Raw genomic sequence first — 25,554 nt, forward strand, 5'->3', positions numbered from 1 at the left:
TTATGTCCTGTCTTGTTCTTTTTTTTTTTTTTTGATGAAGTCCCATTTTGTTTCCCAGGCTGGAGTACAGTGACATGATCTCAGTTCACTGTAACTTCTACCTCCTAGGTTCAAGCGATTCTCCTGCCTCAGCCTCCTGAGTAGCTAGGACTATGGGCGTGAGGCACCACGCCTGGCTAATTTTTTTTTTTTTAAGATGGAGTCTCACTCTGCCACCGAGGCTGGAGTGCAGTGGTGCAATCTCAGCTCACTGCAACCTCTGCCTCCTGGGTTCAAGCAATTCTACTGCCTCAACCTCCTGAGTAGCTGGGACTACAGGTGTGTGCCACTATGTCCAGCTAATTTTTGTTGTTCTTCTTGTATTTTTAGTAGAGACAGGGTTTCGCTGTGTTAGCCAGGATGGTCTTGATCTCCTGACCTCGTGATCTGCCCGCCTTGGCCTCCCAAAGTGCTGGGATTACAGGCGTGAGCCACCGCATCCAGCCAAGAGTTATTCTTTCTCCCTTCCTTTAGATTTATTTACATATGCATTCATTCATTCTACAATACTTGCCAATACCCACTGTTTCGTTTGTTTTTCTGTAATTTATTTTACAAAAATGTATTTGATGGTGCCACCTTTGCTTTAGTCTGTGTCACCAGAGCATGTCACACTCATAGTAGGTGATCGATTAATATTTGATTTTATTAGATTTTTGATAGTCCAAAGTGGAAACTATCAAACATTTACCTCTACTTTCTCTGGATTTTTTAAGCAATAAAAGTAGATACTTCCTAAATGTTGCTTTCTTTCATATTGCAGAATCTCTTCACAATCTTCACTGTGATTTTTATTTGTTCATTTATTCTTGAAAGAAGAAGCAGAAATTCAGGCTGGAAGTCTGCTCATAAACACAGCTTTTCGGTTTGGGGCCCCAGGTTATTTCATCAGTTGGTCTCAGATTTCTGCTTTGAGATATTCAGATGGAGGGCTGGTAAATGCAAATTTACATTAGCAGTGTAAAAACCCAACTTTCTGAGAGAAGCAGTGAGCAGGCTTAAACACAGAACTTTCCCAGCACAGGAAGTAGTTCTTTGTGCAGTTTTTTCTGTATTTGGCAAAGTTGGTGCACCAGAATACAGTGACCAGGTCTCTTCTACCCACACTCAAGGCCAGGTGTGCTGTGAGGCTGCTCCTGTGTCTCCTTCTGGTTTGGCTGTCTCCTTGTCATTAGGGAGTCATTCCTAGGGTAGGCAGATACAATACAGAATGCCTGGTTAAACTTTAATTTCAGACAAATGACGAATACATTTTTAGTTTAAGTATGTGCCAAATATTGCGCAGGAAAATGCAATGACAGTTTAAAAAAAAAAAAGCTTTCATTGTTTATTTGAAATTCAAATGTAACTGGGCATCCTGTAGTTTGTTTGCTATATCTGGCAAAACCTAGACATGCCATACCCAGTTGAATTCCTTGTGCATTGTCAAGAAGCTAAGAGAACTGGTGACACAACTGACTTTCTAGGAGGTCATATAAAATAGCATTTGAGGGTGTTATTTCAAATCAGGCTGCTAGAGTGTAAATCTTAGTTCCTTTACTTATTATCTGACCTTGGACAAGTTACTTAAACTTTATGTACCTTAATTGACTTACGGATAAAATTCATTTAATAACTGTACCTATATCCAGGGTCAATAGGAGCATTAAGTGTGACAATTCATGTTAAACATTTAAAAAAGTAACTGACACATAATAAACTCTGTATAAATATGACTATTTTTATTATTTCTACTGGGAAAACAAGGAAATGCTGGGGTGTCCCCCAATTAACTAGTTACAAATGCTCCTTATCCGTAGCAGTAGAAGTAATACCAAATTTAAACTCTCCATTTGCCCCATAGAATCTCCTTGCCTCCCATGTTCATCCTTCCAATTGTAAAGGTGTCAGTGGTCTGGCAGACCATCCTCTGATTACTTCCTGAGAGTCTGAACCACTTACTCCAGACGGACATTTTGAACCAGGCTTCCGTGTCTTGGCATTTCATCTGCACTAAATCTAGCAGAAATACTTTGCTATTTCTGACAATGGAAGTAATAACACTCCTCTGGTCCTTTAACTGATGCATATGAGTGTCTATTTTTATATTCCTTTGGTCATTTCAGGAGATATGTAACAGGATGGAAATTAGACCCCTAGACTTGAATTATTAGATTTCTCAGTTTTCTGGAGTATAAGCAAAACCTTCATTTTGTTTTAATTACCTGATTGTATTGATAGTTAATAACTAGTACAATACTTAAAATTCAGAGAGACAACAGTGGAGAAAAGAGCTTTCAACATGAGTGTCATTTACTGGCCCACCTCTGTGTTGTTTATAATTTCAGCTCAAGCTACCTCACTAGCTCTTTCCATGTTAATGTATGAAATTCTCTCTTTCTGTAGTTAATGTAATACAGACCTAATCCTTATGCAATGATTCTAGCCTAGGCCCCTTTCCAGTCCTCTGGAGTTATTTATATGCAATTTTCAAACAGAGGTGATCTTTCTTATATGCACTAATAATATTTACATTTTTAAATGGAACACAGACTGAAAGTTGAGGTAAAAGGTTATGAGGTCAAAGAAACATAGAGATTAGATCTTTAACCAAGGCAGACTTACATATTGAAAATATCAATATCATATTTTTGCAACTTTTCTGCTTTCACTGGAAACATAGATACTTAATAAAGGGACGATTACTTTTTAAAAAGAACAACTGTGTTTGTCAACAACTGTTAAGTAGATCATAAGAAGTTCAGTGGCTATGAGGATAGAAATATATCTGAAAAATGCCGAATAATAAAGTCTAAAACAGTGAATGAAAGGGAATGGAAATAATGAGTGGTTATATTTCAAACAATCAGTGACAGAAAAGCAAATGGAAAATTAAAGTTAATGAAGCCAGTTTTTCAAAGGGTGACGTCATTATTTGCAGGACAGCTAAATGTGAAAAGATTGTTTTAATGGTGCTGTATACAACTCTCAACGAATTAAAAATTTAACAAACACACATTGTGGGATGAATACAGGATCAAAGCAAGACCTGAAAGCAAAAAAGTAAGCTAACTGAAGACAGTCCCCACATTCCCATTTCTCTGGAGTCATTCCTCCTGAGAATGACAGAGCTTTATGAAAGGGCAGATTGTAGACCTCCTGCTAGCTAGCACAGGTCTTGTTGCCATTTTACATTAGAGTAAGGTATAAAAGACTTGGTGTAATGGCTGATGCTTTTGCTCTCTACTGTATGAAGGGAGATCTTTTTCAGAGAAAATGAATAGCTCCTTCAGTGTCTAATAGAAGTTTCCTACAGTATAGCTCAAGTGGTGGAGGCTTGTACCACCGATGCTAAGCATTATGAGATACAATTTTTCTTTCTTTGTACATGTTGGCTCTAGTTGTTGAGTCTCATGCCTGGCTGTCTGAAGATAAAATAGATTTATAATTTACCCTTAGAAAATATGACAGTTACAGCATTCAACCTCTAAATTTGGGGAATACTGACTTACCTATGCATGTGTTAGATTAGAAGTCAGCAAACTCTTTCTTTAGGTGGCTAGAGAGTAAATATTGTAGGCTTTGTGGGTTATATGGTCTCTGTTGCAGCTGTTCAATTCTGTCATTTTAGGCAAACATAACCATAGACAATATGCAAATAAATGGATATGGCTGTGCTCCAATAAACCTGTGTTTACAAAAATGAATACCAGGCCTGCGGGCCTTAGTTTTTCAGTCTTTGTGCTAGATAACACCATTTCATGTAATAAAGTGATAGATTGCTCCATTTCTTTGTAAATTGACATGTTAAACAAGGGCACATTATTTTGTTTCTTACTTCTCTAGAGTACATAATACATAATTCATATACTTTTGTTTTATATATATGTGTGTTTATATGTATAAATTATAAATTATATTTAAACTTTTGTAGATAAATTCTTCAGAATCAGGAGGAATACTTTATAAATATATGCAAACATCATAACCGCTTTATTCCAAGAAACTCATCTCTGTATTTCTTTTATTTTTATTGAACTTACATGAATAAACAGCACAAAGGGAAAAGCAAAAACTCATCTCTTTTTTACCTTAAAAGCAGGCATAGCACAAATATAGTAAGTCATCCTGAAAATGTTGGGATTAGAACTACTGTGATCAGATACCATCCAATACAGCCTAAGCAAAGCACTAGTTAGAACACTCAGAAATATGGACAGAAGAGTAATGCAGAATATATAACTTTTCAAAATGGAGACTGTACAATCTCATGCATCTGACATGAATAAATTCCATTTGAAACCCTCAATAGAAGTATTGTATGTTAAAGAACAAAAGAGACAGCTTCAGGCTGATTTTTTAAAAATAATTTTTCTAATTCTTTGTTTTAATGTAACAGAAGAGTTTTGTGGGACTGAAGCGGGGAAAAAAGAAGCCCTCTCTGATGAACTTTGCATTTGCAAATACAACCTGCCACCTGAATAAAGTACAGTACTTTGAATGACGGTGATATCGTCAATGATGCATTTTAAATCAATGTAGTTCTAAAAGAAGACAAGATCTTTTTTAAATTTACATTATTGTATTCACCATTTTCTCTGGTCTTTTCCCAGGTAATAAATAATGAAAGGAGGAAAATCTGAACCCCAGTTTTATTAATAATAATTATTATATTAATAGCTATTAGAAACATTTAATAAGCAATTATATAGTTCTCCTGTAAAGATTAATACACATCCTGATTATAATTAGAGATAATACTTCTATAATTAAAATAACCCATAAAGGGAAAAAAACCATGGCAAGGTGGCTCCAAGCATTATTCCTTTTATGGATATAAGGCTCCTACAGATGCCAAAAGAATATGCAAGAAATATCCCCATATGCAAGAAACATATACTTCTGGATTTGGAGAAATATGTTGTATAAGATTATTTTTGCAGCACAGTGAGCTGAATCCAATGAAGGAGAGAATAAGTTAGCTGAGTTACCCAGTGACTCCTTTTGTGGCATCTTTTGTCAGAAAATACCAGATGAAAGCCTCAGGATGTGGAGACCATGACACATGACTTCTAAGCCACATGACCAGAGCTACTCTGCATCCAACAGAGAAAAAGACTACCGTAAGACAAATAGTGCACCTCTGTGTCAGGAAAGGGTGTAGTATTAACAAGAAAAGTCTGAGCTTGAAACGTGAGGCAGGAAGAAGAGCAGTGAATCAAAAGTGTGAAGAGCATTGCAAATGTTGTCTTTTTCTCTGTGCAGCAAATCGTCACCCTTAGACCTCTGGTATTGCATCAGCCTCGCAATATCATTGTCAAACCCGAGCCCTGCATTCTAATAATTAAAAGAGACCAGAAAGCATTAGTTATCCTGGATTGACTCACTTCTCTGTTAGAAAGTAGAGAAATAAGCCTTTTGGGGGAGCTTAGTGTGTTTTCTGATGAACCAGAAACCACAATGGGATTTTGATACTCAATTTTAGCCCTAGGTTAAGTCAGGGAGAGCAGTGTTTCAAAATTAGAACAAAATAAAATAACTCATTAAAGACATGTTATAATCAGGAGCATTTAGTCTTAGATAAGACTTTGAAAAAAGGTGATAATAAATAATCCTTCTACAGTGTTAAGAAATATATTTATATTAGAACTGCTGTCTAAGATATCATTACTTAAGTAAACCTGGTGGCCATCTGTGAGGAGAAATTAATAATCATTTTTTGCTACTATCAAAACTACAAAGTTAGTTTCTCATGGAAGAATTCTGAATTCTGCCTGACAATTCTTTGTAATTGCAACAGTGTATGCCTTGTAGATATTAGAGACTCCTGCTTGTTGAGATATTAGTTGATAAATTTGGGAACTGTGGCTTTAAATCAGCACTAAGTGAAAAGCATCCTTGTCTCTAAAAAATAAAAGCAAGAAAAAGCACTAGAAAAGTTAGAACTAATGATAATAACACTGATAATACACTTCATAAATGAAAACATTTAGGTATTATATATTTCCAGCTCTAGGTGAGATAGTGAAATAACAGAATTTTAACATTAGTGCTGCAGAGTCTCCCACTTCACCATTCATTCTCCAAGTACCCTCTCCTCTCCACAAGTGCTCATGTCCCAGTAAATGTTCTCATATTTACTTAAAGTCTCAAAATGCCAACAATAGCGTGAAAAAAATACCAATATATCCATTTGTTATAAGTAAGATTATAATAGACAAATGGAAAATAGGTTTTTCCTTTTTTCTCTCTGATAAAAAGAAGAGACCACCAGGCACTAATGCAGTGGCACAATATAGACCCCCGTGATTTCTTCCCACTTAAGATTGGCCCTACCAAAGGATCTTTAATTGCAATGACACCAAGAGACTGTGTTTTGTTTCTGCCCCACATGGATGGTTACTATTCATTGTCATGTGATAGTGTTTTAAGGACAGAAAGAGAAAGATGAAGGGAGAGAGGTACAAAAAGAAAGAGAGAGAAACATCTTACATAATATATGTGATTCTGCCTATCAGTCAAAACTCAATGAATACACATCCCAGACTGAGCATATAAGAAATAGGAATTAATTTCTTTTAGTTTTTAAGTTTCATTACCTCTCATACTGAAATCTTTTAATTATACTCTGCTGAATGTGATCAATTTTTTAAAAATGTGTATTACACAGCCAACAGTTGGTAGCCTCTTCTAATACTTAACCAAATAAACAATCATCCACTTCAACTCTGGAAGAGACACTGATTTGTTGAGTTTATAAAGATTATATACCATTTTCTAAAGTGGTGTCTTCTTATGGAGTTTTATATGATTGTCACCCTAAATGCTGACTTTAGAACAAAGAGTAAGTTTCAACTTCCTCACCTGCCTTTCTTGGAAATTCACAATCCATGACAGCCTAATAACATTCTGATATGTCCTGTAGTAAGGAAATCCATTTAACCTTGTTTAAACAACATTTCTTAAATATATTTTCAACAGAACCAATGTTTTGTAGAATAACCAGTTATGTTATGGTGTTACGGTGACATGTTATGGTGTCTTTGTCATGGTGACAATGACAGAGAAGAGATTTCCAACCAAAGGAAGAGAACGTATACATCTGTGAAAAAGCTTCCAACTGCAAAAATAGGAAACCAATTGCTCAACAATAAAAACTTCATAATTAAAAGGCATTATCTCTATGTATTGCTCAAAGTTCTTAGTTGTGGATAATAGAAATTAACTCCAGTGTGTTTAAGAAAAAATAATCTTGAATAGATGGCTCTCAAAATATCTAAGTTAATCAGAGATACAGGTTTAGAGGTTATATAGCCAAGGACGAAACTGAAATCATCTCACAAAACCAATTTTATGAAGATAGCATTGCCATAACCTCTAGGCATGGCCAGCACATCTTTCACCACTGACACAACCAGAGTTCAACCTGAAATAATGCTCTAGCAATGCTATCCAGCTGCTTCTGGAACGTGTATGTAGAAGCAGGTGCTTCCATCACCTTTACTCACAGGGCTTCCTTGTTGCTTCATGTCAGTGACTTCTGTTAAAATTCTGGGGCAGAATCTAGCTTACATTCCCATGCCCAAGATGCAAGAGAAAATGGGAAACCGAGCATCTAGTAATTTTAGCTTTTATAATGTATGGCTGGCTCTACTTGTAGAGAGAAGAATGTCCTAACATGGAAAGGATATTGAATTGTTGAATAATCACAAGGGAAGACAAATGCCCATTGCACCCACAGCATCAAAAGTCCAGTTCTTGAGCAGCTCCAGAGTGACAATTTATTGACTCAGTGCTGCCAGCAAGAACTTAGTTTCTTTCCACCTCTTCCCTCTGCAGTTCTCCATAAGCTGCCTTTTGGCCTTTATTTGACTTTATCCATGGTGGCAGGATGATTAAAGTATCTCAAACATCATACATGCATACAACAATATCCGATGGCTGGAAGGAGAAGAGAGCAATGCCTTCTCCTGTTTCTTTTTGTAAGAACCAAAAATTTAGAAACTCTACAAGAACCTTCTGCTCTTGTTACAGTGGTTATATTCATTTTCTCATTCCATCATTGATTAAATAATTGGAATGATTGTTATAGGATAATTAATGCCTGTATCTCCTTGGGGCCCGAGAGGGTATAGCCTTCCTTGAAGTTTATGCCTGCCTGGTTCCTGAGCTAGGATGCAGAAGGTTATAACTGTTAAGAAGACCAGTGTGACTGTGGCATTGCAGGTGAAAGCTGCAGCCTTGTAAGTGCATTCCACGTGGAAATAACAAAAACCTGTTGGCAAGGCAGACAGGTATGTGGAAGAAAATATTCCTGATGCTGAAAAAGCAGCATAGAATATAATTGGGAAGGAAATTGTACACCAAGTTAAAATGTCTGAGCATACTACTAAAAAGAGCCACATAGCTGAGATTTAGAAAGAACAGTACTAACCCTAATGGTAATTCTTTTAACCTTAACTTAAAAGAATCTACTATAATTGCCCATTACTAGTAGAAAGCACTACTTGGGAATCACTGTCTCAAGAGTTGGCTCTTTTACTTTGTATTTCCTAGGTGTGAAGCAAATTTTCACTATGTCTGTATGTAATTTCCATCTTACTTTTGATTACCTCTCTGTATAATGACTTTGCATCATTATGTAGCTTCTGTATCTGCCCAGAAGGCTGAAGTTTCCCTTTATAGTTAATACATTGCCTATGTTCCTGAGGTTTACTGTTGGGCTCATATTTGGCAAGACAATGTAAATGTCATTATGTTAGGGAGACCAGAGACAGTGCTCTGATGAGTGGGGTCAACAAAGGGACAATAGTGGGGGTGAGATACTGAGAAGGCATTTGAAGGGGTGACACCAAACAACTCTGGCAGAATCCTGACTTTTTGCCATGTGCATAAAACTTTATGTCACATTTTGCATACTTTTCTTTTTTTTCAGCATGCCTAACAAGATCAGGGTCTTTGATGCTCTGTGATTGGACTCCCGACTTCATTGTTTTTCTGCATCTGTCCATGTGTGTCCTAAAACAGCTCCAGAATTTCTAAATCATTCTCTTCTCCAGACCCAGGGAAAATAGCCAGGAAGAAAGTTACCTGGGCTTAAAGGTATGAGGTTTTCTAGACAATGGGTGAACTGCAGTATCGCGAGGAACATTGAATGTACTTGAAATATATTCACTTACATGTGTCAGTCCTGGGAATGAGCAAGACATAAAATCTCCTAGGATAAAAGTGTCTTTCTTTTACTACTGCTTGAACCCCAGGGTAACAATAACAAGAAGGCACAAAGAAGCCCCTAGGACTACTTATTGATATGAAGATATTCTTGAGAAAGGTCTGGTTAACAGAATGGTGAGGGAAGGGATCGATAATGGTATTACCTATGATTGCTACCTACACAATTATCCTATAGGGCTCTAACTTGTACCTCATTAAAACTATCCAAATCCACTACTAATATATCAATAAGATAACTTCATCTTTTTGAGTGTTAAAAAATGTTTTTTGAGCATAAAATTTTTTTTGAATTAAAACTCAGGCCGGGTGCAGTGGCTCATGTCTGTAATCCTAACCCTCTGAGAGGCCGAGGTGGGCAGGTTGTTTGAGCCCAGGAGTTTGAGACTAGTCTGGGAAACATGGTGAAACCCCATCTCTACAAAAAATACAAAAATTAGCCAGGTATGGTGGTGCATGCCTGTAGTCTCAGCTACTCGGGAGGCTCAGGTGGGAGGATCATCTGAACCTGGGGAAGCCGAGGCTGTGATGAGCCATGATCACACCACTGCACTTCATTCTGGGTGACAGAATAAGACTCTGTGTCAAAAATTAATTAATTAATTAAACTCTTTCATTTGTAAGTAAAAGAAACCTTAAGCCCTTTTGCTTAACTGACTTAAGCAAAAGGAGAACATATCACATCACACAATGGAAATGTCTATAGGAGAACTGGTTCTAACCACATCTTGAGGCCGAGGTTTAAATGACACAAACAGAACCCAATGTATCTCCTACCTCTTCTGTGTTTACTCCAGTTTCAGAGAGACAAATCTCTGATCATGGCCCAATGGCTAAGCAGCTCCAAATTTTATATTCTCACAACTTTGAGGCCAACATAAAAGAAAAACAGATTTTTTTTCAATATTTATTCCAATTAAATTTCACTGGTTGTGACTGGGCCACACATACTCATTCCTGAACCTCTCACTGGCCCAGGTAATGTGTCTGCTCTGACATCTCATGCAGTCACTGCTGGAGCCTGGAGGAAAGTCAACCCCGTTTGAGAAGGCAAGAAACTAGAAGAGATTGAGATGGTGTTCTCTAGGAAGGAAGTTTGGTCAAGGTTTCCAAAAGAAAAGGTCAACAAATGCTGAGGATAAAAATAAACAGATGTCTTCTAACACTATGAAAAATTATCTGATATGTAGCCAAATGCAGAGATTGAAAGAAGAAGGTAGACATTTAGCGGTGTGGGGGAAGAAGCCATGCAGGAAGAGGCTGCTGACAGAAGGCAGGTAAGACAGTCAAAAGCTGAGCACCTAACTTAGAGATTAAGCAGGAAAAGGAGAAATGGGCACACAGTTCTGCAGAAAAGAAATAAGCTATTGTTTCAAGGCTAGGTATATATATATTTTTTACATCTAAAATTTGGAATTGTTCCTGGAATTTGGGGAATTTATTATTCATATTTATTAACATTCAATATCATTTATTGACAGTTTATTATGTGGCATTTTATATGTTAAACGTTTTGTGCATTAGTGTAGTAGTGGTTAGGAGGGGAAGCTCTCAAATAAGACTACTTGTATTTTAGTACTCATTAGATCATTTACCAGCTTGTGAGTTTTGGCAGATGACGTTAGACTCTGTGGTTGTTTCCTCATCAATAAAATCGGGAGAGAGAGAGTACCTAATTCATTAGGTTGCTGTGTTTAGAATATTTTAAAGTATTTAGAACATTATTTATCACATAATAGTTGCTGAATAAATAAACATTATTAAGTATCATTGTTATACAGTACTAATTTGTTCAATCCTTGTTAAGTATGAAGTACTAATTTGTTGTTATGAAGTACTAATTTGTTGAAGGCTTAAACGTATGAGGTAGATATTATTATTATTATTAAACATGAAGAAACTAGAGAGAAAAAGAGAGTAAATACTCTTTCAAGTCATGCAGCTGTCAAATTGTAAAGCTGGAATCTGAATCCATACCCTTCAACTCCATAACCTGTGCTGTAAACCACAAATTAAACAGCTTTTTAGGAGTCTAGATCTTCCACCAGCATTTACAACTCCCTGAATATATAGAATAGATAAAAGAAAAAAAAAACAAATTTGATCTACCTCTTTGCCTTAATATATTTTATTATTCATGTTTTTCAGAGGCAGCATAGACTACTGTGCATTAAATAATATAGATTGTACTCTGGAGAATAGTCTCATGGAAGCAAAAAACAATCCATGTTCTCATTGCTAATTCAAATTTGGTCATAGTCTGAAAATAACAGTAACTAGAAATTATACTAGAAAATGTAATCAATCAATCAACTAGGTAGCTTGCATACTATTAAAGACTTAATTTGCTGGGACCAGGAGTCCACCTTTTTCAGTTAAAATAAGACTAATGCTTAGCATATCAATATTTAAGCTGAATCTATTTTTATTAATTAGGATTTGAAGGTTGTCAGAAACTCACTGCAAATCGTCAATTACCTTGTACCTGGGATGTCCCTTATAAGAATATCACATTACACAGCCATAAAAAATTCAGTGATAAAGTAGAATGTGCAAGAAAATCTTCATTTAAAATTGAGAGAATGAAAATTAACCCTTATTCTTTAAGAGGCTTATATTTAACTTTGTGTCTTTCTAGGTTTTAAAACTATTAAAGAATATTGTAGATACCAGTTCTTTCTTGTTCTTCCTAATCCAATGGAAACTACTTTAAATAGCCATAATTGGTGATTTTCCAGATCAAAGGTCTTCCTCAGATCAATGAGCAGAGCTTGTCTATATTGATTACTAGCCATGCCTATGAAAATATCATTTGTTACCTCGGGAATGATAGTGGAATGAAGAGGCTAACACCAAATTGGAAGGAGATCAATGAGTTTCATGTAGATAAAAATAAGCATGTTACCTGAGAAGAGAACATCAATTTTTTATGGACCAAACAGCAAAGGAAAAAAATGATCTAGTAGGTCAGTCTTCTGAATGCTCAGAATGTCTTCTTGTTCATAGTGAAACTTCTTCTAACCTAGCAGAATTTCATCAAAGGGGAGAGGAAATAAAAGGGTCAAGAATATTTAATTCATATTGATTGGTATAAAAAACTCTACATTTTATTTTTTAAAGCCTAAGTCTTACTTTCTGTACATATTTATGAAAAACAATAAAAATATCTGATTTTTCTGCGGAACTTCATTTCACATAACTATTTCATATCCTGATGGTTATGGCTTCTGCTGCATTAACAATAACCTGGTTGACTAAGAGAATGATTAATTTGGAACAACATAAACTAAGGAATCATCTGAACAAAATGCAAGTTAAAAAATACACTAAGATTTTTGACAGAATTTTTGTTCCCTACCCCCACGGATATGCTTAATGCCATCCATAGGTTAAATTACCTCCAACTATAGGCAGCCAGTACTATTAAAGTATTCCTATGCTCTGAATGCTCAGAAACTTTTAGCCAAGTCAGATCTGATATGATAGCATGCAGATGTTACAATCACGTAATCAGAAGCAATACATTTGGTTGAGACTTACCCATGCTACCAGAGGCAGACACTGCATTTCTAGCTACCTATGGCTAGGCAGAGTTGATTTACAAAAGAAGATGTAATAAGCAGAACTTATCTAAAAGAGGTAAAATAGAAAATCAAGGCTAGAACAAACAGAACAAGAATATTGGTGTAACTGAGAATAAGAAGAGAATAAAGGTAAAGGATCAAGCTGAGAGCAAAGGCCGATACATTTCCCAATGGGCTGTGTGAACAGAAGCTTTGTCCTAATGTCATGTTTTGCAAGGTGGTTGAGGAATTCCTTTATCATCCCCTCATTCGTCCTCTCAAATTTGTCCACTCTGATCTTACAGGAGTTCAGAATGTGTACTCCTCAGTTTAGAAGCTTTATGCTTCTGTCTCCAGAGATCATTTCACTTCCTCTGCAAATCAGGAACTTCTTTGGATACTAAGTTCTCAGGCTCCGGAATTGTCCCTTCGGGTATAGCTTCAGAGAGTGGGACATTTGCACCATATAGAAACCTTCTATAGTAAGTAAAAAATAAGAGTTATTAGCTTTCAGCATTAGAATAAACAGACCAACTGGAATGCACATATGCGGTGTTTAATTTCTAGGAGAGATTGTATTTCATACCTGATCATTGTGGATGTTTATGAGCCATGGTAGTGAATACCTAATCAGGGACCATGATGCTCACTAGTATTTTTTACTGCCATGGCCACCACACATCTCAGAAGCTTCCATTCAAAAAGAAGTTGCCTGAGATCCTTAAAACTTAACAGACACAGAAGATTGGGGCAGTTCAAATCACAAGTAAAAATTAACACAGAAAAATTCAAGTCCAAAGTGAGCTAATATCAGTCTTTCCAGCTCACAACCAATGGCAGAGCATGGAAATGTGGTTTTTGGGCAGTGGCAAGAAATCTCAGCATTATGTAGAGTGAACAAGTCACACACACACAAAAAGTCACAAGACAAAGAAGTTCGTCCTAGGCTATGGGAAGGGTTTCAGAGATAAGGTACAGACCCAGAACTGAAAGGGATAGGCAAGGACCAACTGAAGAAGGTACAGCCCCAGCAGACAATTGGAATGAAGTTAGAACCAGGGACTGACTAGGATAGGAGGACCAGTCACCTTTTCCTAGACCTGAAACAAAGATGCAGCCCACAGGGATGTCTTGGCTACGAGTTCAGATCCCTTTTACTAGTGGGAAGGAGCTTCAAGGTTCAAGGTTGGTACCTGGTAGAAAGGGGGGGCAGTGTGAGCTTTCACATAATGAGTTTTTTTTTTTTCTTGGTGAGAGCTAAGGAAGAGCCACTGCAGGTGGGGTGAAACTGGTGAGCTGACAATTCCATTGCACTTATCAAAGACCTTGATACAGCATTTACTTAGGGGACAGGGAGCAGCAAAGTCTCTCTCAACCAAATAAACAGTGGAGGACTGGAGATATACCACGGTGTTCACTGACCCTGAGCAGTGTATATGTTGCATGGGGTTTATAACTTCTTTTCTCATGTCTGTGTTTCTTAAAATATCTGCAGTGAACATTTATTACTATTGTAATAAAAAGAAGATCTGATTTCAAAGTGACATGTTTTGAAGTGGTATTTTTATTACACTATCTGTATAAAGAACAAATAAGTAATTTAACTGGTTATTGGTTCAACATATAAACAGTATACTTACTTTTTTTTTCACATTCTCCTTACTTGTAAACTATTATAATTAGAGAAACATCATTGAGTAAACTCTTATAAACTGTGTATGATGACAACTGATAGTTTAAATTTATTTATTGACTTAACAAATATAAGTTATGTATATAAATATGATTGTACAACACCAGTCAAAAGTAGCATTCACAGCCAGAAGAATTATTAGAAATTGTTTTGAATTACGTTTATATTTTCCTTGGAAGGAAAACAAAACAATAGGCTGGGCGCAGTGACTCACGCCTGTAATCCCAGCACTTTGGGAGGCTGAGGCAGGTGGATCACCTGAGGTCAGGAGTTTGAGACCAGCCTGACTAAGATGGTGAAATCCCATCTATACTAAAAATGCAAAAATTAGCCGGGCGTGGTGGCAGGTGCCTGAAGTCCCAGCTACTCGAGAGGCTGAGGCAGGAGAATTGCTTGAACCCAGGAGGCAGAGGTTGCAGTGAGCTGAGATCGTGCCACTGCACTCCAGCCTGGGTGACAGAGCAAGACTCCATCTCAAAACAAAACAAAACAAAACAAAACAAAAAAAAAGGAAAGAAAAAGAAAACAAAACAATAAGTAGCTGTGTAAGTTTTTATTACTTAATTGCAGTTATTGGTATATAAAATTATAAGAGCTGTGCTTTCAAACTATAATATTTATATATGCATCAGATAAATACCTTTGGAATGGTGCTTTCAAACTATAATATTTATATATGCATCAGATAAATATCTTTGGAATGATACACAAACATTGATAACATTGACTGCTTTCAGGACAGGGAATTGTGATAAGGGGCAGACAGGATAAGAGGGAGACATTTTGCTGTATATTTTCAATACTTTAAAAATATTGAATATAAGAATGTGTTACCTATTTAATAAATAGATACATATTTAAACAAAAGTTGAAGTAAATTGTCTTGGTAGTAAGTGGGAAGTTAAAATAATACTTGAATAATGCAATGTGCATGCCCAAATGTAAGAAGAGGTTTCCATCTCCCCATTTTCTTTCAAAAGAATAGAATTATTTGCTTTACATTTGAACCCTTACAAAATAGCTCATGTTATAGCTGCTTTCCCAATTACCTTATTTTGCACATCAACGTTCCATTTGGCAAGTCATTTTATTAGTGTTACAGTCAATGCTAGCTTTGCATGACCTTAGAGGTTAACTGATGGGATTTTTACAAAAGCAGAAACAGAAATTGAGCTTTATTTCTCAAAAGGTGTTGGATTTCATTATAAATAATTCTGTTGAACATCACTTAAAAGTAATGTTGTACTTTATGGTTTGGAGATAAAAATAACAATGAAAAATAAATCCTGATGTTAAGCTTATGGGTTTGTGTCTCTTGGGATGTACTTTAGGGACAGTTCATAGAAAGAATGAAAAATGTGCTGTGTTGCAAACAATGATAGGTGAAAATAAAAACTATATTCTCTGGAAAAATTTGTAACATAACTTTAAAAGTTTCTCTATTAATGACCAAGACACTGAGGTCAAAGATGTGTCTGGAGAATTTAATAAAATTTTTCATGAAATTAAGGAATGGAGAAAAGGGTATGGAGAAATTAAGAAGTAGAGAAAAGTAAATATCACACTATTAACTTATATGATTTAAAATATATGTAACTAGGGAAATTATTTTAAATATTAAAAGAGTAGACATTTTACTACCTCATATTCTTCTGTGTTTATATATTCAACTGACTGAACAGAAAATCTTTAATTGCATCTTCTCATTGGAAAAGTAGGGAGTTGCCTTATTTTGTGGTGACCTTATATTTGGTATTGTAAAGTATTTCAAACTTCTTCAAATACATTTACTTTCAACATTTTCCAAAACTAAAGGTGAGATGTTGTTCATGCTTTTCATGTAGACTTTCAAATTATTGTTTAGTAAGGCTTTTAGATTCAGACAACTTTTATTCTACAGCACTGTAAAGTATCTCATAACTGCACAGATGGTACAGAAACAGGTAAAATTGCCTTTGAATCACATCATGTTGGATGCATTACAACCCAAGGAGAAGATATAATCCAAAATTAAAATTATTTTAATAGCGCTAGCTAAGGTCTCTTTGAAATTTTATTTCCTGCAGTGTCAGGTAGACTACAGAATAAAAGCTTTTCTGTTTCGTTAGTGAAGACCACTGTATCATCATAGTGTTTGCAAATTATCCACAGCTACTTCAGATAAATACCTCTCCACAGTGCAGGGCTCTTAAAATATTTTGGGTAGTTGAAACAAATCAAATGAACTCATGCACCCATGGAAAAAAATGCATGAAAGTTGAAAACACAAACACTACTGTGGCTTATGAAATTTGTAGATTAATGTAAACAGGGTGGCTAAAATGCTAATCTTTTATTTATTTAAAACAATGAGGAAGGTCATGAAAATAATTCAACATACTGATTCTGGCATGTAAGGGGAAAGTGAAGGCCCTATCAGTAAAGAGAAGAATGTTAACTCAAAATTAGTGTGCTAGATCCAAATCACGCTGTTTACTATAGTTTTGAAATGATATCACTCTTTTTCACTAAGGATAAAAAGTGACTGGTTAAGCTTTTTCTTATGAGGGATACCTATATAAAGTATAGGGGTTTAATATAATTTTAAGCCTGAAATTAAAATTAAAATTCATGATAAGTTAAACTACACATCTTAATGTATGTTTTAAAAGGACAAACTTTAACCTGTGTACTACAAGATATTTACATGTAAATAAACACAAATTAAGCCAATTCATTAATTTGATTATAAATTTTCAACAAAATTTCTCTATTACTTTGGAGGAATGCCTTTATTTAATGGTTTCAAATGAAGGTCATGTGAGCAAATCTTGTTTTGTCAGGTGGATGGTCTATAGTATACAGAGCTTTGATAAAAACCAGCTGCTATGACCTGATATTGGTTAAGGCTGAAAAACCAGACAGTGCAAACAAATACTATATCTTGGCTCAAAATACTTTCCACATCTGCCAACAATTAGTTATATATCAGACCTAGAAAGGGATGCTGAAAAACAGGATAAAATTTCAGAGAAAGCAAATAAACAAGGGGCCCTGCATTATTCATCATCTGATGAATGCAGAGGTACTCAGTTTTTAGACTGAAGCTCGAACCATCAATCCTAGAACTCAGCAGATAATGTTAGATAAAAGAGTGAGAGGGACTTTGCAAGTTGATAGTCCACTCAGATCACTGACTTAAGGATGCCACCCACCAACTGTTTATTATTCCAGATAAAAGAGACCATACAGAGAGGTTAGAAAACTAACCCTCAGCAACAGAAAATTTCAAAAGCATTCAGATGCCATCTGCTGATATTTCTGGTCAAGATTTATGACACAGTTTAAGGTGCAATAGATAGAAAGAACGAAAACTGGTCTTAACTACTGTGCCTTCATTCCCTCCAGAAATCCACCTTTCTAACTCTCCATTTAGTTTTCTTGCGAGGCCTACTCAACTTTCCTAAGATGATGGGTCTGTTCTGGATGATTTTTAACTCCTTGGCCCTGAAATATGACTTCCCAGATGAATTATTTATGGTATCATGATTGCCTATTTAGCCTTCTCTGTTCACTGTCTAACTCAAGAATTTTCATTTTCCTCTATCACATATACAGCTTCTTGGTGTCCCAGTCTATTGAAGTGGTCCTAACTGTTATAAGCCAGTCTGGGCTGGGAACATTTTTGCCATTGCACAGAAATACTCCATGCCCCTATCAATTGGTTGCCACTGTTGGGTCTCAATGCCTTAGCAGGTTAACCTGCAGATCTGCTTCCAACCAGAGGCAGTGAATCTCTTCCTTCTCTCCTTGTAGTGGATACCCATCTCAGAGAGTTAAGCTGCTAGATGAAAGGTGCCAGTCTTGCTACCCAGAGCAAAGGGACTTTCCTTATAATGCTTCTCCCATTATTCTGCTCCTCCCAGTAAACCTGTCTCCTTCCCCTTCCCCCCCAGACTTCTGGTTACTCACCTCTTCAGAAGCGTTAATCAACAGATTCACTGTCAAGCATTATGTTTCTCTACTAGACTGACACTCTACAACTCTCTTTTTGTTCTTTGCTTAGCTGTGCGTCAGAGATGTCTGAAAATCAAGGGTAAAACAGATATATGTGTGTGTATATATACAATCATATATATACACCAAATGCACACATACATGTATCATATATACATATGTGTGTATGTAGATATATACATATCATATGTATATATGTCATGTGTTGGATTATTTTATCTGTAGAATATGGGTAATTGAATTGGGTGGGAAAAGGTGTATTAAACAAATAATTCTTTCACACACAGTCAACGTTTATTCAAGAACATTATTTTAAATATTCATTAGTAATAAAGCAAGGAAGTTTAGCTATAGAGCCTCTTCAATATAGAAAGAAGATGGACTTTTCTATTCCTATATTCCACTTGAAAGAATAATTTAATTAAAAGGCAAAGCTGGCAGGAACTTTATAATCTGCATGCAATGCAGGATATTATATAATGACCTTCATTTAAAACCCAAATCATTAAAACTAGTAAGTCTAACTGGTGACAAGGGAGATTTCAACATCAGGCCCAACAGCTTAAAAATATGAATAAAAATCATAGCTTAAATGAATCAGTCCATTGAGAACTTATCGCAAAGTAAAATGAGAGAGAAAAAAGTTACCTAGGCAATGAATCCTTCTGCTGCACTATTTTATCTTTTGACGTGTGCTTCTTTTTTTCTTCTCTTTTTGGTTTTTCTTTTTCTTTTTTTTTCCAGAATTTCCTCCTCTGTATGAAATAAACTTAAATATATTTCCTAGGAAAAAATTATTTTAGACAATTTGGATGCACCAGAGAGAATAATTTTTAGAGGTGGCTAAATCACTTCTCACTCACCCCAACCTCATTTGTCACATAATCACCAGAGATGTGAGCATTTGAAGTAATGTGAGGGAGAGCTGAGGCCCCTTAGAGGAGCGTAGAGAATTGACTACTCACTCATAACAATTCCGGGACATTTTTCAGCAGCAAATCACTAGCTGAAAAGTATGTGTTTACTTTCTGTAACACATATCTTTGTTTTGGCATCAACTTTTTTATATGATAGCCACTCAATACAGATTTGATCAGATCAACCATTAGATCAACATTTAAGTAGGAGTTAATTACTTTCTAGTTATTGAAAATGTTTCTAAGCTTTGGAACAAAGCAGCATAACCAAGCCACATTTTTATAAAATTATATAATAATATTTTATATTCATCAAATTCTCTTTTCTCATATTTTATCTCTCATTCTTTGTTTCTGTTCTATTTACTTTTTCACACAAGTGATTATTAACCCAGTTTTCCTCTGTCTCCTCAAGGCCTGAGTTTCCAGGCTGCAAACACCATCAACTTTCCTTCCTTTTGATGACTTTCAGAAGGTAGTCAAGGAAACCCAGAACACACCATTTTCTTTGGAAACATGATAGTAGAGTTTCTAGGAGAAAGATGAAAATTAAACAAAGTGGTCATTTGATCTCATGTGAAAAAAATTATCGTGAATTTATGACGAGACACTTAACAACTTTAACAATTGACTACGGTCTCATTCAGAAGTGGGATCTGCACCACATCAGTAGAATAAAAAATAAAACATTTCCTCAACCAGTGAAGTTATTTGTTTATAAGCAAACAACCAGTTTGACTAGTTACTTAAACATGAATTGACTAGGCACTCTTGTCAACCAATAATTTAGTCATGTAATTAGTCAAACTAATTCCTTAAGCAGATTTGACCAAACAATCTATTGATATTTATGTGGCATTAATGCAGTAAAGGCTAATACCATAGAAAGGAAAACCAAGAAAAGAAAAATAGATTTGGCATCTGGAGTAAACTGTCTTTATTGAGTAATTTTCTTGTTATTTCATCAGGGAAAATAAATAGACATTAATTTAAATGGAAAACAATTTACTGACTAAGGAGTGTAAGGACTGAGTTCTAGTTCTTGGTCATCTTCTTGGTGTGGTCATGTTGGAAAAAGTATGTGGGACTTTCTGGTCTTTATTTTCTTTGTCATAAAAGCATTGGGCTAGCTAGATGATCTCAAAGTTCTGTTTAATTCTCACTATCTATATCTGGATGTGATGTTAGATCTGGAATATGTGTCCCAAAGGACAATATACATATGAAGCGAGATAGGTCTTGAAGTCACTAAATTTCAATGAATATATATTACTAATTAATGATACTGTTATTAGCATTTTATAATGTAGCTAAAAAGGAATGTACTTGTAACTATGTGAATATGAAACGATTACTGAAACAGATTTAATGCTGTATAGCACACTAATAGAGTTTCTCTTGTTAAAAGTAATCCCCATAAAGTGTTTTGAAATAATTGATTGGCTTTTCAGTGACCTGATTTACAATAAAATAATTGAAACCTAAATAAAGCTAGTAACAATAACCTTAAAAGATACATAGAATGACAAACAAAAACCTCTGTATTAGTTGGCATTAATTTTATTTTTTTTACATTTGGTGTAATAGTATATTAAAACATGTAATTATGAAATTTTGTATGTTTTTGAAGAAACAGAATGAAATATATCATTCAATAGGCAAGCCAGATTCTTTTTGGAAAGTAATCTCTGAAATATTTTTTAATTTTTAATAATAAAAGAAAATGAATTAAATTAGATGTAGTAACAAACTAATGCTAATATATCTCAAACTTTTAAGAAGTACTGCAGTGCATACTATCCTACTACGTAACTTTTTGAAAATTGTCAAAGATTTTTTGGGCAACTTTTATTTATTCAATTAATAATTCACTAACTCAACAAAGATTTACTGACAAAAATATAAGGTATGTATATTAGATAAAGCATGGACTTTGGAGATTAATATTCCAGTTCTACTATTTATGAGTTTTAACTTAATAACTTCACTGAACTTCATTTTTTAAATTTTCTGTAATGATTCCTAACTCATGCTTGTTGTGGAGATTTAGAAGAGTAACACAGTAAAATCAGAACAAAATAAATTTTTTGTTGAACTGAATTGTAATTACCTCTATCCTACCATACAATAGGTTCTGTAATAGGTGTTTACAATTCACATATGAAACACCATCTCTGCCATTAAAGAATCTCAAAATCTAGAGTGTGAGTCTATTTATTTTGAGAACGAGAGAGGATGGAGGCTGTGTAGTAATATAAATAACCTAAGAATTACTCGGAAAACCCAGAGACCTGTGCAACTACATTAATGTGGAGATTAGCAAGTTTACATCATGAAGTACATTTTTACTTAGATCTTAAAGAAAGAAGGAGAAAATTCATATCAGGAAGCAGGGAGATAAATTATATACAAGAAGAAAGAACAGCATGTGAAAGGCACAGAGTTGTAAAGGGCTGGAATAAGCAGAGAAGGGGTAAGAAACTCAGCATGGCAGAGCACAGTGTGTGTGGTGGTAGAGAAGATGACACAGATAATTGTTGTGCACCTATTGTAAAGATCTTCTTGTGGTGATCTAATTAACTTGGACTGTACCCTATAATTTAGCCCGAATTCAAAAGAGATTTTTTGACAGATCAGTTTTGCCTTGAGGAATGTTACTCAGGCAGTAGAATGGAGGATGAATGGAAGTGTGCAAATCCCACAAGGAAGTTATGAAAAAGGAAGTTTTTTGTATAGGCATGGAGCCATTAGCATACAGAAAGTGGGTTAGAATCCTTGGGGAAGGCTGGAATAATCCTGGGAAAATGGAATAAGATTTTAAATACGTAGAATTCAGTGGAGCACCAACATTTCAGGTGACAGATCAAATAAGGTGATTATTTAGAAAGAAAAATCCAGAGAGCATCAAGGTGGATGAGTCAAACACTTCCATCCTCTAAGACGGGCACAGAGGAGTTAAATGACACTATGAAGCAAAGCACATTTCTCTGCCCACCACTGTTCTTGTTTACATGATCTAGTTTAGTAATTGTGTTATTGGGAGCTTGGCATAGTAGCTTCAATTGCTGTTGAGAAATAAGAAGCTAAAAATTCTTCAAAACATTGTCCAACTTTCACAGAGCTACGAAGTGAAAGAAGTGAAATAGGAAAGTACAACATCAGGAGGATGGTCAATTGAGTGAGTTCTTCTGTGATAGACTGTGTTTTCTCCTTAAAGACTGAAGTAGGAAAGAAGGAAATAAAATAATAGCATATACTTTGGAAAGAGGCTTTCCAGAACGTGTAAAGGGAGTTTCCTAGACAAGGTAAAATCAATGCTGGGTCCTGTGGAGGTGGAAAACTATGAACTCAAGAATAGTACCAATTTTTGTAACTTTGTCATTTTCTGCAAATAGGAGCTATAAAGTTTGCTCTGTATCAGCTTTACTCCAAGTTAGGGAATTTTCATGAATCTAGAATCTACATCAAAGTCACAACACGAAATGCTTACAAGAGTTTGTGAGGCCACTAAAATTCATGATGCTGGCCAACTAGTTGGATGGGATATAAGGAGTTGAAAATTTAGAGATCTCAGATGCTCAGATCCTGCAAATTATTATAATGAGGAAGTCTGGGTCCTGAGTTTTCATATCCTCACCTTTTTCAAGAGAGGTGGAAATGCGTATCTTAATATGAAATCAAATTTGAATATGAAATCTAATTTGAATATAAAATCTAAAATGAAAATATTGACTCTCGAAAAACAAAATGAAGCACTGCTTAATAAATAACCAACAGCTCACTACTGTGTGACTTGTGCTCTAAGTGAGTCTCCTTATAAAACGCCAAAGTCTACCTAATGTGTGTTAAAGTTGACAATGGTTTATAGTTCCGTATGATACATGTAGATGTTTGTCCTACCAGAATAAAGTTTCATCCAAGATTTGGAGGCCATTCAGAAATTATTTAAAGAAGTTTGGCTGATTACTTGGAAGTTATAAACAAGCCTAAATCCAGAGACTGTTGGTAAGTTGGGATGTCATCATTATTTCTGTTATTTCTGGTTAATCATGTTGAAATGGAATGCTGGTCAGGTGGGGAGGCTCATGCCTATAATCCCAATACTTTGAGAGGCCGAGGTGGGTGGATCATTTGAGGTCAGGAGTTCAAGACCAGCCTGGCCAACATGGTGAAACCCTGTCTCTACTCAAAATACAAAAATTTGCCAGGTGTGGTAGTGGGTGCCTGCAGTCCCAGCTACTTGGCAGGCTGAGGCAGGAGAATTGCTTGAACCCAGGAGGTGGAGATTACAGTAAGCTGAGATTGTGCCACTGCACTCTTGCCTGGGTGACAGAATGAGACTCTGTCTCAAACAAAACAAAACAAAACAAAACAAAACAAAAAAAACTTATTTAAGTTCAATTTATGTGAAAGAGAACAAGTAACAACTGGCATGGGCTACTAGTAGTAAGTAGTAAGGGATATGGGTTTTGAGAATCACTTGAACCCAGGAGATGGAGGTTTTGTGAGCTGATACCATGCCATTACACTACACTCCAGCCTGGGCAACAGAGCAAGGCTCCATCTCCAGAAAAAAAAAAAAAAGGAAATGGAATGCATAACTAGTTGAAGCTTTCACACAATCTGCACAATAACCCACTTTTGAGATGCCTAGGGAAAAACACATTTTAAAACAATTGAAATATTAGCTTGACATTTCTCAAAACTTTTTCTATATAGCTAATAAAAAGCTGCCTTCTGAATATATTATGTAAAATAACACTGGTATAAGATTAATAAAATATTTTTCTCATCTTCTATATGCATGCCATTTGCTATATGCTGGAAACAGAGGTGTTTAACCACTATCATCTTTCCTTGGTACTTAAAATAGTAAAAAAGCACAGATCAGAACTGAACATTCCCTGACTCTTGTCACTTGCATACAAATGTATTCGGATGACATAGCACTACTTAGAGTAAATCTGGAGCAGAAATAACTCCGGCTTCTGACTGATTTCAGTTTCACTTGTTCCTGGTTTAGAGATAATAGATTAGTATTAAATGGAAATAAGTCAAGGTCATGGTTTTTTGGTCATAAGTGAAATTCATCAGCCTCAGCCTTTTCCCCTATATCTCCTCTGACTTGTGCTGAAACTTTTCCTATTCAGATGAGTTATGTTGGAGAATTTGAGTAGTATTTCTGTAGTAGGCTTCAATATGATATTCACGGTCCTTAGTAAGGAAATTACACTACCTGTCAAATTGATGTTCAAATGCTACCATGCCTTTATGGGACAGCTTTCCTCTCCTTTGATATTATATGTTTCCAACAGAGCAGACAGATTTGTTTCAAGTTGAGATGAGACATTCATTATTAACTCAAAAGGTTTTCATTGGCTGATTAGTTTGCTCTCCAGTCAAGTTCTGAACACTCACATTTCTTTTAACTACTTTTGATCCACTAATAATTTCTTTTCTAATAGCCTCAATTTTTCCATCTTTCCATGTCTGGGAAGCATTTATTATTTCCTTACTTAACAGAGAGAATTTAGCACTGCCTGACCTTCATCTTCCCTTTATCTACATGGTAATAAGAATTACAGATTGAGGAATTTTGTTTTCTAAGCCACATAGGTGTTTGACCAAAGATATTATTTGTGATCACAATAACACATGACTACAAATTCCTTTCCTAAACCTGAAGGAAAAGAATGACATAGGTGGTGTCCAAAGTTATTGGACAACATAATGCCGTGACATCAGGAAGAATAGCCCAGGCATCTTAGCAGTATCTGATGGCAGTGTGGTGATGACGCATGTATGAATTATGGTCATCTAAACTGATGCATATGTGAGCGCTTACAGGAGCCAGGTGCTGGGACAGAGCACCCAGAAGAACCTCAAGCAATGTGGATAGATATGAAGCACAGCTAGTACAGTTAGTTATAGACCCTATGCCTGGCAGGAACCCTTTTTCTGCTCCCTGATGGCTGTATGACCTTGCAAATGTTATTTACTTTCTGCGTCTCAGTTGCCTACTGTGTATAATGATAACACCATTTCTCACACAACGTTGTTATCAGTGTGATAGTGAGAAACAAAATGTTATTTAAATTCACAAGTATCTGCAGATGCTGCTGTCTCCTAAGAGGAT

General features: G+C 35.6%; 2 long non-coding RNA genes across 2 annotated transcripts; both read right to left on the minus strand.

Annotated features, from left to right (window-relative positions):
• Positions 1-739: 739 nt before the first annotated feature.
• On the minus strand, positions 740-12,859 carry LOC117073601. Its single transcript, XR_004433290.1, has 3 exons — positions 12,790-12,859; positions 12,155-12,271; positions 740-1,224 (listed from the first exon to the last, which is right to left on the minus strand). It is a non-coding gene; the product is annotated as an uncharacterized LOC117073601 (long non-coding RNA).
• Positions 12,860-13,032: 173 nt separating this feature from the next.
• LOC117072972 lies at positions 13,033-19,255 on the minus strand. Its single transcript, XR_004433038.1, has 3 exons — positions 19,150-19,255; positions 18,457-18,567; positions 13,033-13,289 (listed from the first exon to the last, which is right to left on the minus strand). It is a non-coding gene; the product is annotated as an uncharacterized LOC117072972 (long non-coding RNA).
• Positions 19,256-25,554: the final 6,299 nt, after the last annotated feature.

Source organism: Trachypithecus francoisi, unplaced genomic scaffold, assembly GCF_009764315.1.
Source record: "Trachypithecus francoisi isolate TF-2019V2 unplaced genomic scaffold, Tfra_2.0 Lachesis_group4, whole genome shotgun sequence".
Classification (NCBI taxonomy): domain Eukaryota; kingdom Metazoa; phylum Chordata; class Mammalia; order Primates; family Cercopithecidae; genus Trachypithecus; species Trachypithecus francoisi.